This window comes from Rhyacophila brunnea, unplaced genomic scaffold (genome assembly GCF_057557595.1).
Source record: "Rhyacophila brunnea isolate RB1 unplaced genomic scaffold, BYU_Rbru_1.0 scaffold_12, whole genome shotgun sequence".
NCBI lineage: Eukaryota > Metazoa > Arthropoda > Insecta > Trichoptera > Rhyacophilidae > Rhyacophila > Rhyacophila brunnea.
In genome coordinates this window covers 5,203,765-5,219,619 of record NW_028232774.1, presented here as the reverse complement: position 1 = coordinate 5,219,619, position 15,855 = coordinate 5,203,765, and the positions used below count along the sequence as shown (strand labels likewise).

At 37.3% G+C, this 15,855-nt stretch overlaps 1 protein-coding gene across 2 annotated transcripts in view; it reads left to right on the top strand.

Moving 5' to 3' along the window:
- Positions 1-498: 498 nt before the first annotated feature.
- Positions 499-15,855, top strand: part of LOC147077682 (uncharacterized) — a 50,583-nt gene continuing 35,226 nt past the window's right edge. For both annotated transcript variants that reach the window (XM_085960669.1, XM_085960670.1), the window contains exon 1: positions 499-658. The gene's annotated coding sequence lies outside the window, so the exon portion shown is untranslated. The remainder of the gene's footprint in view (positions 659-15,855) is intronic.

Genomic DNA, 15,855 nt, shown 5'->3' with positions numbered 1-15,855 from the left:
TATAATTTTTGTCCGCGTACTATCTACGTCGTACGATATAAAACAGGTATAGTACGCCCAAAATACTATAATTTTGAATACCTATCGGAAAAAATACGTAAAAAGTACTAAAATTTCAATATTTCCGTACTATAAATTGGTCCAAAGTACTATAATTTTGCAATATAAGAAAAGAAAAAAATTCTCAAAAAACGTAAAAAATCTCTTGACTTTGGTTTAAAATGAAATTTCTTGAATTCGTCGGTCAGCATTTTTGGTCGGAAGAGGTAGGTACCTAAATTTAAAGGGGTCTCGGAATTTCTCAAATTCTCCGTTATTTTTATGTGAGAAGCAAAAATTCTATGCATTTTCAAAATATTACGACAACGCGTACTATAATTTTGGCCGAAATACTATAATTTCTTGGACCGCGTACTATAATTCGGTCACAAAAATATGGCAACACTGATTGGACTGGCTTCAAAGGAAATGCACCAGCGTTGAGCGTAGACCATAAATGGGTTTGCCAAAAGATCAGCTGTAGTCTGTAGTTCGTAACATGGCTGCTCCGTGTTTGATTTTGTGATGTGTCAGTTTTATAACGTATCTAGACTAAGAATGGTGAAAACATGCAGTGCTTGTGTAATACAGGATTAAAAACAACATCGCCCACGCTCAGGTCTGTTACAAAACTGTCAATAATTATTATTCATTGTTTACATCCATGCAGTGTACATTTTGCTCATCCCAATCGATTAAAGTTGTTCAATTAATGGATCTTTTATGTATAAATTCACTTATATCTTAACTGTAAACACAATGTTGTCAGAAATATTGTATTTTTTGTTAATTTAAAACAGTAATAATAAACGATCTGATCAATTTTATTTACAATAAATAAACGGCTTACGATTTCGTAATAGCCAACATTTGACAAGTTTAGTGCAATAGGCAGTTAATATTTTTTATACACATGCTTATTTACTACTTTCGACCCCCTTTTAAACCAAATTGCATTCAATTTAAGTCAAAAATCGATTAACATATTCCTTCTGTCAAATGTCAATTTTACCACAATATTACATAGTACCTACTTCTGTCATTTTAAATTAAGTACCGCTATTTTTGTTGTTACATACTAGATATTACGTATGTACCTACTATTAATCAAATTAAAATTTTATTATGAATTATTTTATTAGTTATTGTTATTACCTATGTAATTTGTTAACATTATGTGAGATTGGGATTACAACTGTGCAGTAGAAAGACACGGATTTATTAAGGTTGAATGAACTATTTATTATGTTTTGTGGCGATTTTACATGATGCAGATGAGTCGATCGCTTCATTAGAGATTACCAAAATCTTAACAATGGATATTTTTCATAATCTGAGTTTAAAAAACGAATCCAACTGTAAAAAATATGACAACACAATATTGCTGCAGTTTTGACACTCGATAGATTGTATCACGTAGGCAAGACTTTCTTAAGGGGGCCTCGAGACGGTTTCTCGTGCCTCCGCGTACTTAAACCTCTACTGATTAGAGTCTATCCAAGTCGAAACAAAACAGGTGAATACTTCTTTATTTATTTGTATTTACGGCTTTGTATAACTTATTAAGAGCGTACTTCAGTGAAACGGCAAATAATTTTCAACAGTATACCTATAGGTGCGACGAAATTTCTCACTAGTCGCCAATCGGAGACAGACAGCGAGGTGTCCGCACGTCGATTTGTTTTGTCATGGCGTCGGATGAAAATATTCTTAAATCGTGTAAAGATGACTAAAAAACTTTACGTATGTACTTAAAAAAGAAAACAAGTCAATGAATATACCTACTATTATTATTAGTAATATAACAATAAACATAACATTAAATGGACGCATGTTGGATTTTTATGACAAATTATATTTCGTTCGGCACGCGTCATTTGCACAATCCGCGCATCGCCTAGCCACGATCTCTTTAGATCATGCCTCAACTGAAGTATAGCCTTAATATGTAGCCATCTACTGTTGCAATCGACACGTTGCATGCTTCTCGAGCTGCGAGTCGAAGACGCTAGGTCCATACGAACACCTACGAATTGGTCATTACTATACCGGCTCGCCGATCGCCGCATCCAAATATCTATATGTTTCGAATGTTACGTGCGACTTTACTTAGGGTATGTGCTTATTCATTTGGGCCACCTAGACGGTTTTTAGCGTCTATCCCCTTTATATGAAGTATCTATCTGGAGTGAAGCATGATTGGAGTGAGAGGACCTGGTTTCGGCGGCTTCGCGACCGACCGAGACCAGGTTTAGGATCTGGGTGAAGGAATCTCTGGTAAGTATATTTAAAAAGTGTTTCTTCTGAACAAACAACAACAAGGACCGCCGCCGTCACAGGCCCCCAACATCTCCCCACCCCACATCTCGCTTCTGTCCGGCTTTGCAGAGTCCAGCGTTCAGCCTGTGGGGTCTGGCTTTCGTCCAGTCCGAATCCAGAGCCGGGGTCATCTTCTTCCGCACCAGCCGGTGCTCCCACGAAGACTGAGGCCTGAAGACGAAGGCCAAAAAGCAAGATCGGCATCCATAATCGCATCTTTATCGTGTGTTACTTCGGGTCTTAGCCCGTTTGCTCATCAAAATTTGAGCCGCAGAGGGGGGAAAAACTCCGGAGGTGAGCAAGCCCACAACCGGCCAAAAACCCCTCCGCTGTGGTTTTAATCTGTAGGGAGAGAAAATAATATAAGGAAAAAGGATATTTATTTAGGGGAGGGGGGATTTATTAGAAGTACCCTCCTGGGCCATCCGGTCATCTTGGGTGGTGGTCGGTCTAGGTTGAGTGGTAAGGGATCTGTAATCATATAGAGAAGTACAAGAAGTAAAGAATAAACAGAAAGAGAAGTATATAAGGAAAAAGGATATTTTATTAGGGGAGGGGGGAATTAATAGAAGTACCCTCCTGGGTCATCCGGACATCCTGGGTGTTGATCGGTCTAGGTTGAGTGGCAAGGGATCTGTAATCATATAGAAAAGTACAAGAAGAAAAGAGTATACAAAAAGAGAAGAATATAGGAAAAAAGGATATTTATTTATTTAGGGGAGGGGGGCATTAGTAGAAGTACCCTTCTTGGTCGGTCAAATTTGTAGTGGGCGTGTATGTCGTAATGTAATAAGTCTTTAATTGTCGTGTTGGGATGGTTGTTGATGGAGCTGTAGAATTGCTTCGTGAGCTTGAGGATGTGGGTTTGGAGGGTTTCCAAGTTAAGATCGCTGTGGAGTGTGGTGTTCCTGACGAACCAGGGAGCATAAGGCCCCCATAGACGGACAGTTCTCGTAGCAGTTTGAACATGGCACAGACAATAACTGTTCAATAACTGTACGTTAGTGGACACACCACAGATCAGTTTAACTACCCCATTTAAATCTGTCAAACTGTCAACAGACGTGCCCATATACGTACAGTTATTGTCTGTGGCAGATCAAGTGTCAAAAACTATGGAGGTTATGTTCGCCGAGATCATACACAGGGGTACCATGTGTTAAATTAGTTTTAAGTAGGGTATACTTGAACGAACGATTGATCTACGAATATTTTTACTTTGTTAGATTTATTATGATTACAATTTATTGTTTGTGTAAATATATGTCCAGATTCTTTTATTTTGAATAAATTATTCATAGTATACTTATTGTTGTTTTAATAAAATTTAATTAAGATAAAATACATACGTATTGTTTTATTTAAATCAGGGTTATATACATTAAATTTGTGTAATATGTTTTATTCAATCACCAAAACAATTTACTTATTGGTTTTGAATAATATCTATTAATTTGGTACATATTATAACATTAACTTAATACTAAATTTACGTAAGTACATATTTCTTTTGTCTAGATTTATTTTACATCAAGTTTACATTTTATTTTTTTATTTACATTTAAGTAGTGGAAAATATTGTTTGCGGTACCTAGTTGACACCACAATATTCATAATTATATAATATGAGTATCTCGCAAAAGAACTAACACGCAACAAAAATAATATACTTCTTACGAACGAACTATGACAGAACTGTCAAAATTTGCCGCCAAATCGCGCCAGCTACTCCTACTTTACGTTACCAGCATCTAACGTCAAACGAGAACTTTCGGCTAGTTGAAATTCCAACAGTTTTACAAAAACACGGGAGTGGGGGGTCGCTGGCAGTTTGAACATGGCACATATCTGAAAGGTCGAAAAGTGTCCGTCTATGGGCGCCGCAGATTATCTACCAAAGATAACTGTATAGTTATTAACTGGCATGTTCAACCTGTTACGAGAACTGTCCGTCTGTGGCCGGCAATTGGTGATTGCTCTGAGAGTTTTGTTCTGTACGATACGTGCGACTGTCGCTATGCGCGGTATTTATATGCGACACCGGATCGACGTTCTTGGAAGGTTTGATTTATGGCTGTGTGGCAGACGGGCGAGTTGAAGATGTGAGAGCCGGCTTACATCAAATATTATACTTAATTAACATTGTTCATCCTAGAGAACACACAGTCTGAACATAAGTGGCTGGTAGAAGAAAAACACGGTGGTTGCGCGGCTTGAGCGTTGGATTATCACGCCGTGGGTCTTAGGTTCGAATCCTGGGTCTGGCAAGTTTGTTTTTCAATTTGTGTGTGAGTCAGGGTATGGACCTAATAGGTTGAGCAAGTGGCTGACATCCATTTCTCGTAAAAAACAAAATCTGTTAATACAAACCTCTACTCTGTGGAGGCGTCGAAAAAAAAAAAAAAAAGAAGAAGAATGTAACTGTATATCTACCTAATATCTAATTCTTCTTCTTCATGTAGGGTCTACAATGGCTACAGGGTGTTGGTAAAGGTAATTCCGCTTTCCTCAGCTCGTAGGATCTAGTGGGCATGTGTTCCTCGGCTTGCATTTCGTCGCGCTTACAGGCTTGGCCATCAGAGATACAATAATTCACCAACCTGTCTCGAGTGCGTCCTACCGTAGTTCGCAGTTTGTTGAGGGCTTTCCGTATTCGGTTCATCAGACTGGTTTCGGTGGCCTTATTCATTCTTCGAGAGTCTAGGAGGCTAAATTCGTTTCCCATGCGGACGGCTGCTCTGGTGAGACAATCAGAGGTGTGATTATTGGCATACAGATTCGCCTTGATTTCAACCTTGTTTTACACATTGTGTACCGTTGTACCCATGCATAACGTTTCACGGATCTTTATCTTGTAGTTCCTACCATTAATTATTTTATAAGCGTTGTCTTATGGCAGAGGTCGATAAGTTTTTGACGCAGATTAGCCAAATATGGGTAGTAAAACTATTGAGGTTTTTTTCAATGACGGTAAGTATATTTTTACATCTGGGATAAGTGCTAATATTTTGATACAAACCTACCCTAAGTTTGATACCATTTATCACTTTAGTGTTCGATAAGTATAGAATAGACTATCAGATGTCCGTGAGTATAGGCACCTTCATACAAATTGTTATTTTGTCAACACGTGCATTATATTTTCGATTTTAATGTTACTGTAAAATATATTCGGTAAACGTTTCATTGAACTTTGGAATTGACACGTAATTTTGGAGGGATTGCAACATTTTGCGTTCTTACGTTGTCTTACGTTGCCTTACGTACAGGGCTGATGGCCATTTTTCTCTTCGGCAATCTTTAATGTTTTAGACAAGACGAGCTTCCGATATAAGTTATAAAATAATTAGGTACCACTATATGAATTATCATGAACAATCGGATGAATTATACCGAAAGGGAAAATGTTAACATTGTCACGGGTGACCAATTGAGCCAATCATACACGGCTGCATATTGATAATAATATTTATTAGCTTGCAGAAAACTTTCATTTTTTTTTTAACTTGATCGAAATGCATCAGTACACATTAATAATAATATGACAAGCCGAGTGTGACAATCAATCAACTGTGAAATTGCACAACGTTACAGTGTTTGTTTAATGTTTGCTTTATAAGAATATTAGTGATCCTATTACAGCACGACCACGGAGAGTTTTTGATTAAACCTCGATGACATTGAACCACTTTACAAGCTGCTTGTTGGCGAATTCACAATCTGCTTGTAAACTCGCCCAGTGTGAACATCGAACAAGCTAACAAGTAGATTGTAAACAAACTACCGAGAAAAGTTGAAAGCCGGTCAAATATACACGCTGGCGCGTATTGAGTAGTTCGTTACCGGCAGGTACGCCACTATCGCTCTACTGCGCAGACGCAGATCGGCCCACACGCCAGCGATTAGCGAGTTAAGTTGCCCGGCTTTCAACTTTTCTCGGTAGATTGTTTACAATCTGCTTGTTACCTAGTTCTATGACGACACTGGGCGAGTTTACTAGCAGATTGTAAATTCGCCGGCTTGTAGCTTGTAAAGTAGCTCAATGTCATCGAGCGTTTACTGTTTTACCTTTTAAATAATTCGAAAGTGACATTTTGAAGCTGAATTCAACACACGTCATGCAACATGCTTGCCAGCTTATGCGTCAATTACATTGAGCTACTTTACGAGCTGTTTGTTGGCGAATTTAAAAGCGGGCGATTCAGCTACTGCGATTGTGATGATGACACACAAAACTTTAAATTCGCTGAGAAGCCACAAGCCAGCGATTGTTTTGACAGAACGTAGTTCGTTTTTTTACCGGGAGGTTGCTACTGCGCTCTACTGCGCAGACGCAGTAGGCCCACACGCCAGCGTGTATCGTGTAAAGTTGACCGGCTTTCAACTTTTCTCGGTAGATTGCTTACAATCTGCTTGTTAGCTTGTTCAATGATGACACTGGGCGACTTTACAGGCAGATTGTAAATTCGCCAACAAGCAGCTCGTAAAGTAGCTCAATGTAATTGACGCATTAGAGGCAATATAGGGTTAATTACAGGTTTATTTCAGCAATGTTCAGATACGGGAAATTACTAAAATGGCTGTATCATTTTTGTTAAAATAACTACAGATATGGGAATTTCGCAGTCGATGGGCAGTATTTTTGTTGTTTTTAGTACATTAAAAAGTAATTTTCGTCATATAGGTCAGATACGGGGTATTGAAATTAGAAAGTCGATATACTGTTTTAATACCATTTCCTTGTTTTTAAATGTCATGTTATGAACGTCTTTAATTAATAATTTGTAAACTTCCCTATTTATGTAAAATAAATAAAACTAGATTTGAAATTAAAAGCAACATCCTGCTTGAGTTTCTTCCGATCTGGCTTTATACTTGGTGTGGTGCAAATCTTGAAGTTGTTTTATATAGTCTGCTACCATTATAAATGGAGTAAATGGTAAATAATAATATTCGTTATTAATTAAGTTATCTATCCTCTCACTCAGGCGAGCCGAGTGATTTTACATGAGAGGTGATAATTAATACCTAATAATTAAACGAATCAATATAAATAATAATTGCTAGTAAGAGCCTCAAACGAGTTTCGTGTGAACTTACAACTCTCTAATAATAGGTACTCATGTGACTCTCAAACTGTTCGCTGCGGAAATCAATCACCGTCCACGAAGTTTGTTTGTTGTAACCGCGTGTTCTTCTTCTTCTCAGAAATCTATTACGATGGACCACATTTCAAACGTCGTGACTTCCGGCACTTTCAGCACAATCCAACATTCGATCTGGGTGTCTATGTTGTAACCTGTGACATGAAGTCACCCGACATGACGTAATTGTGACGTAAGCTCAATACACGCATCGAGGCGAGCCGCCCAAGCACACGGCTCACCATAGATATTATTATGCTGAAACACCTATTTGTGTATGGGGACAATGAATAACGCCAGTATTAGAGTAGCGTTAATTTCTCGAACGCTATTGACTCACTCCGGTAGTACGCCACAATGATGTCATATGACGTCATGTCGACCGGGCGACTTCAACTCGCAAGTTACAACATAAGGCCCCTGGTGTCTCTGATCGTCACAACTGTGAACTGACACAGTACATGAGTGTACGCTATCGTCTCTTATTCAGAACAACATTTGCCCTCAACTACACAGATCTCTTTTCGACGTACTTTGAGCGGCGTTCGCATTCATACACCGTACAGTACACTGTATATTTCAATACATTATCCCTTGACAATGGCTTCTGCAACAAGCCCTTGGCGTCGACGAAAGGAGGATGAAACACATCCGATGACAACCCAAAAATCTATAACGATACTATTAAAAATATTTATTCGAAAATCTGAAGTGTACCTACCTAAATGGAAAAATTAATAAGATTAGCAGATTTTATTTAAACAACTTATAAAACTCTCCACGTGACCTTAGGTCATCCATCGGAATCGAGGGCATCCGTTGTTTGTTCTCCCTAGGTGCAGAACTAACCTGCCATTAGTAATGCCAATTGGGAGGGCAATGACAGGGTAATAGTAGGTAATAATAGGGTAATACAATTTACGTGAACTTATGTTTACACAATGTTAGTATTAACACAGGAAATTGTCTAACTTGTACGTTTTCTTGCGTATTTTTATTGTTACTCATTTTTTTATTTCTCCAATGCCTTTACCTCTTATTTCATGCCAGTATCAGAGAAACCGAAATTGTGTAAAGTAGCAATTTCTACTGCAAGCCATAACATAGAATATACGCATATACATAAATATATTTAAGATAACATTGTGTATTATCTAGCCTGAAAATGTGCGCGTTTCAGCATTCTCTGTGCGGTGTGCCTAATAGGAAGCAAAAAAACTGCTGCACCAACAAAATTGTGAGAACAGTCTGCGCAGATTGCTTTATCGTTATTTCATATTTAGAGCAAAAAATGGCGGGAACAGACAACAACATTCCCACGTTCGATTTATCAATCCACAGACAATAATATTATTTTCCTTCTCTCAAGCCGTGCATTGTTTTATAATAGATTAAACAGCTACATGGCGTGTCGTTTTTGCCGACCGCGATAACTTCGTATAGGTAAAAATAATTGTTGTTAATTTTTATTGATCGTAGTGGTGCCTATTACTGTCACTTAGATATTTATTTAATTTAATCATATTCAAACCTATTATTATGTCTTATTTCTGGAGGTCTGCTTTCGCTAATGTACGAGTATCACGCTGTGGTTAAGAAAAAATATAATAATTTATATGGGTACCAGATTTAAAAAAAAATATAATACATAGGTAGATATTTATTTGTTATTCCATCCGTAAATAATAATAACACCACGTTGGATGTGGACATGTGTTCTATATTTGAGGTCCCCATCACCAGTTCTTCAACTAAATACTTTAAGGGTTCCGTCAAAACAGAGCGTTCGAGCGGAGCTCGGAGCAGGAGCACGAAGCACTGGAGCAATGTGATTTTATCCGGAGCAGGAGCGGAGCCAGAGCACCGACAATTTGTAGTGCTCCACTGCTCTGGATGTTTTTTTTGTTATTAAATTTTCGCCCTAAAATCCAATGAAAATTGTATATTTTGACACTTTGCAACACTGGAATTATTTGAAATAGGGCAACACTGCCGACTGACAAATAACCTCACTTTTTTGACAGAAGAGGCAAGAGGGACGATTTGCTGTCGTTTTGTTTAATAGAATTAATAATGAAAATTACGATTAGTTTAAAACTATTATTTTTTTAACATTTGTATATATATAATACTTAAGACTTAAAACTTTTTACCCGGAGTTGAGCAGACCCTGGAGTGGAGCCGGAGCAAGTATTAGGTCCCGGAGCGAAGCAAATCAAAAAAGGGTCCGCTCCAACGCTCTGGTTTAAAATCACTGCTGTAATCTGACGACTACTAGAATATTGTTCCCGCATTTTTCTGAAACCGAAAAGTTCCTAGTGCTCGCAGTACATGCGCGCACACAGAAAAATGGTTTGAGGGGGGGAATATCCATAATATCTCCACAATTACCCCGCCTACTAATTATAAAGAGCTCTAACCGCTGATGTTCCGCACTTTGCCAGGTACATTCCCCTTACCCAGACACTTCGCACTTTGAGTCTAGCGGTAAACATCTGGCCTGCAGGTGTAACTAAGGGTGTTCACCTACGAGTTATTGCGAGCTGTCGCATCCACGAGTGGTTATCAAATGAACGTGGCCTAACGGTCATGAATATACGGGCCCGTTTATGTCGTCCGTGCTCTCCTTATTTGATTAACGGGGCCATCAATGAATTTCTAGGACGCACAACGTCTCCCCCATCGTCACAAATCAACACATTATATCAGATCCCCCCTCTTATTGTGTTTTAGACGGAATATTAAAGCAAATATTTGATACTCCGGATAGTTATACCAATTTATTAGTGTCATAATGGCATGTCGCGTGTCGTAGAATGCCGAGAGGAGGGAGACCGTTGAGAAGGCTGTTCGACAGCCGAATCATCCGAGTCACGATCCTCACTCATGAGGTCCTGACGAAGATGAAACAGAAGTAATATTCAAATTACCTAAATAATCTGTATTTTTCCGTTTCTGGGGGGGGGGGGGCTCGGAACCGAAATTACCCCCTCGTGTGCGCGCCTGTCTCAGTATAAGTCCAATTTATAGATAATAAATGTAACTATTAGATTTTTGGGTACTGTTCGGTTATACGGAATACAGCGGAAAACGCATTTTGAAAATAGCCGATAAACTGGATTATTTGTTAGTTTGGGTTAGTTTAGGTTAGGTTAGGTTGGGTTGGGTTAGGTTAGGTTGGGTTAGGTTAAGTTAGGTTAGTAACACACCCTCAATAGCACGACACAAATCTGGCTAGCTCACTTGTTAGTGCACGTACCATAGGGTGGTTATTAAATGTTTATAGTTTTTTTTGGAAATGTATACAATGTGAATTAAAGTCTTAAAGAAAATATTAAAATCTGTTTATTTATTTATTTTGTTATAACACGGTTTTTATCATTTAAAACATTTCAGGGTTTATACATCTAATTTTTAACTTTATATAAAAAGGAACTTATTTTTTAATATTCAATTGATAATTTTTACTTATTTAGTTATTAACTGGCATGCCATAAAGGAGCGTGGGTTTTATACTATAATCCTATAGGAGCCGAATCGAACTCAACTATCTTGTTAGAAGAGCGAAATCGAACTACATTACTACCTTATTAGAAGGACAGAATCGAACTGATCACACTACTTCTATTTCGGGAGAAGACCTATTTTTTAAAGCCTGTCCCCCTTCAGAGGCACCACCTAATTAGCAGTGCGATCGCGCGTATTATTCCTTAACATTTAATTTGTTATAAAATCTTATTCTAATCTATAAACTAGACAAAATTATTCAAAACATAATTACGGAAGAAAGCTACGCAGAAAGTTAAGTATTTAAGAAGTTTTTTAAAATTTACAAATTATAAAAACATCGCAAAGAAAAAAATGGATAGGGAATTCCCAGCCGATTCGTTCAAATCGTATCGGTATAACAGTACACACATACTATCAAAATAATCTTCCGACTCACGCATAATATGCAGTATACAGTGATTTATAGGATAAGGCAGTGCAGTACGTGTATTATTTTAAATTATAAAATGAAGCTACTGAATTTAATTATACAAAACAAAACTACTGAGTTTAATAGTAACTCTCTGCGGTAATTATGCTATACATGTTACTATATTTTAATCCTCGCTTACATTTATTTATCTCAATTCTCATTTACTCCGGCATTCATCTCCTTTATAGTATAACAATTTTACATCTTCCTCACATACCAGTATACATATTTATTATTAAGATATTTCTTTATTTAAAACTTACGTGCTATGTACATACCATATTATTTGAAAACATAATTAAACAATTTAAATATTTACTTAATCTATTGACTCCATTCGTCACCTCGCATACTTGTTTCAATTTACCAAATTCTTCCCACCTAGTGTACACCAGTGCATACACAGGGCGAGGACTTAAACTGAAATAGAAAGATAGATTGACGATTTTCCAAGGGATTTTAGTTACGAGTTTTATAAAGCCGCCGGGGTAAAGATTAGGTGACAATGTTTGGGCCATCAAATATATATTATATTATCATAGATATTTAAACGGTATTTTATGTTGGTGTTATTAGGTTAAGTTAGGTTTGGTTAGGTTAACCTAACAAATAATCCAGTTTATCGGCTATTTTCAAAATGCGTTTTCCGCTGTATTCCGTATAACCGAACAGTACCGATTTTTGTTCATGTATGTACCATTGGTACACACCGATATCAACTGTTTACTTTTCTTTGCTGCAGTTTTATCTTATTTTTCCACATTTTTAATCGTATTCTGAACTATGCTAAACTGCGATTCGTGTTTACGTGGAGTGTGTGCCCGTTGTTGACTTAACAGTCTTATGTTACCGAGAAAATGTATCCTATCTTCTGGCTGTCTTCAAATTCAATGGCCATTGAATAATACTCGTATTATAATGTGAAACATCCTTGAATAATATTATGTACATATTTTACACTCTGGCTACACTCAATTCCGGATGTCTATTATCCAATCTTAATACCTACATAATACTACATACATAACTATGTTTAAATTGATCATGTAGGACAGGGACTCCCCACTGGTTCTTGATCGAGGGCATTCTCTATGATCAAGAAAAGAATGGCGGGCGTATGTTTCTGCAATTTTCGAGAGTGAAAACTGAAAACAATACTAATGTTTAAAATTTTACGAAAATGTAACTATTTCTTATTTTTTTATTGAGTACACACAGTTTTTTAATGTTAATAAGAAGCAAACAAAATTGCGCCGCATGTCATTTTTTACTGTGTATCAAACAAAAAGTGGAAGAAAATAAACATGAAGAGAAATAAGATGACAATATTCTCGAGAGGTTTTTTTTCCATAAATTCGCTATTTTTTATAAACTTTTATTTATTCCATTTTTGCACCGACTTCGGACACTGGTACCCTGACACTGTACCTACTTACCTACCTACGTATTATCAAATGTCAATATGTACACAAATGTACCTATTTGTTATATATTAATTAGCTTATTAAATGTCTAATACTAAATTAAGATTGTTCTGTAAGTATAAAAATACGTCTTTCCGTTTATCAACATTTTGCGGCGGGCGCACCTAGGAACCCATAATTTAGGAGATCGGTGATGTACCCATGGACCCCATAAGGGGGGCTAACAGGGCTCTAGCCTGGGGGCCCGGGCTAAGGAGGGGCCCGGCGTGGTGGGTCAACCAGATAAATGAAATAAACACACATCACGAATTGACCCCAATAGTAAAAAAGTCGCATGCGGCGCTAATTTACTTTAAATGTTAATGTTGATTATGCTTTTAAAACATGTAGTTATGCCATGTAATTTTTGATGTGTGCCGATACTCGACAATTCAATAATTATTGAAGTGGATGTATTAAAAATACTAATAATCCTATACTAAATAGTCTTAATTTTACCTCGAACACCATTTGGAAAACGTTACTGTAGAGCGCCATACTGTCTTTAATCTTAGGGATATGTAGAGGGGCCTACCAAAGATCCTGGCCTCTGGGCCCACTTCAGGGTGTGGGGGCCATGGATGTACCCATCTAGTAGTTGTTGAACCCAATGGGTTTCATGTATGTTTGAATTCAGATCGCGAACCTAATACTAGGTTGACAAATGATTAAAATCCGTGTCTCGTGCAAGAAATATCTTCAGTATTCCTCCAAGAACCAATTAAGTAATGTAGGCCATTGCCCCCACAAGAGGGGGGGGGGGGGCTGACAGGGCTCTAGCCTGAGGGCCCGGGCTCAGGTGGGGCCCGGCGTGGCGAGTTAACCAGATAAGTGAGATAACACATATCATAAATTTGCTCTAATAGTAAAAAAAAGGTATGGCTATGGTTATATGGCTAGGTAGACGCTATGGTCTTTCAATAATATTTTTACACAGTTTCTGTACAATGTTTAATTGTGTATAACTCTACTCGATACTCGACAACTCCATAATAATTAAAATGGATGTAAGGATTAAAATATACAAAAAAACACTAATTATACACATTCATTTTACTGCGTACACCATTTGGAAAACGCTAGGTACTGTAGAGAGTCACACTGCCTTTATGCTTAGAGATAGGTAGGGGGCCCGCCAAAGATCCTAGCCTGGGGGCCGCTTCAGATGTGGGGGCATGATGTAGGTACTTAGGTATATATTATATACCTTATAATCATATATTATCCACGATAGCCGCGCGGTTTAAGCATCGGCCTATAGCGTCGTGGGTCCCAGGTTCGAATCATGGGCCTGGCAAGGACACAATGTTTTTCAATCTGTGTATGAGAGTATGGACCTAATAGGTTGAGCAAAGTGGCTGACATCCATTTCTCGTAAAAACAAAATCTGTTAATACAAACCTCCGCCCTGTGGAGGCTCATATGATCTTATTAGGATCAGACATGGTAGGGAATATAATATTATTATAATGATTATAATACATGTCTTACGTGATTTATGCATTCGGATTTAGTTCTACATGAATTACTAATTTTGCAATAAAATAAGTTAATTCTTATAATATGTTAATTATAATTTCGAGAAATTTCGTCCACTCCAATGGAACGACTGTTTCCTTCATATAATTATAAGAAAGTATGAGAACGGTCATATCTTTATGGCAAATCTACGCAAACTAGTGATTTCGAATGATACTTTTACTGAACTCACAAAACTGTATGTTAGTTTTGTTCAGTATTTACTCATCTACGCAGTGGCGCACCCAGGAATTATTATTGGGGGGGGCCCAAGAAGGAGAATGTAAATTAGTCCCATAGGCTCTTTTTCTTCTTCATATAAATATTTTTACATATTTTCACAATACATGGCGATATACATAGGGACATTTTCAACTAGTTGAAAATGTCCCTCTGAGGCGGACGAAACCGGTCCTAATCTATTTAATAAAAGTGGAATAAGTACTTAAAAAAAATTACGTTTTATTAAATTAAAACAACAATACTATATTTATTCCGAATTCCACCGAAAAAATGTTCTTTTGATTTACACCACCACCGCAGTGGGTGTAGTCGTTCTTTTCGCAGAATGTTGCAGATTTTTGGTATTTTAATATTTAGGTTCCAACATATTAATTGAAAATGGAAAAAAAAAAAGTATTATTGCCTTTAAATTATACACAACCTACTCAATACAACACAGCCTTATATCTCGTTTATCGGTATTTTGTCTATTGCACTCGGTGTACCTACACCATGGCCCCCACATCCTGAAACGGGCCCTCAGGCTAGGGCAGTGGTCGGCAAACTGCGGCTCTTTGGCCCTTTGAGTGCGGCTCTGCCACAGATGCTCTCTGTCATATTTGACATGGCTACAAAGAAGAAGCAAAGAAAATGGAAGAGGATAACCGTAAATGTAATGTTGAGTAGACCGAGACTTCGCGTTTATTCAAAACTTAAATGGCTTCCCGACCTGTATTTATGTGTCGGGAAAAATTGACGCATTCAAATTTAGAGAGATACTACAACTAAAAACTAGTAATTTTGCGCTAAATATTCTGTCGATGATGCAAGGAAGAAAGCAGCTGAGGAGAAGAGTCAAGAAAAATAAAGTTCTGTATTTAATTAGGTACTGAATAAAATCTTTCAACAATGTTAATATTGCAAGTTTTGTGGTTAGTAAAAAGATTTCCAAGAGAGGAAATCAAGAGTAAATTGAGAAATCGATTTATTGATGAGAACCTGGAATCGTGCTTAAAATTAAATCAACAACATACGAACCTGACTTACCCAAAATTTACAAGGAGATGCAAGGCCATTATTCACATTGAAATTGTCAGTCATTGTCATGATCCAATTGTATGGATATCTTACTTACAATTTAATTTTTATTAATAAATAAGATCATTAT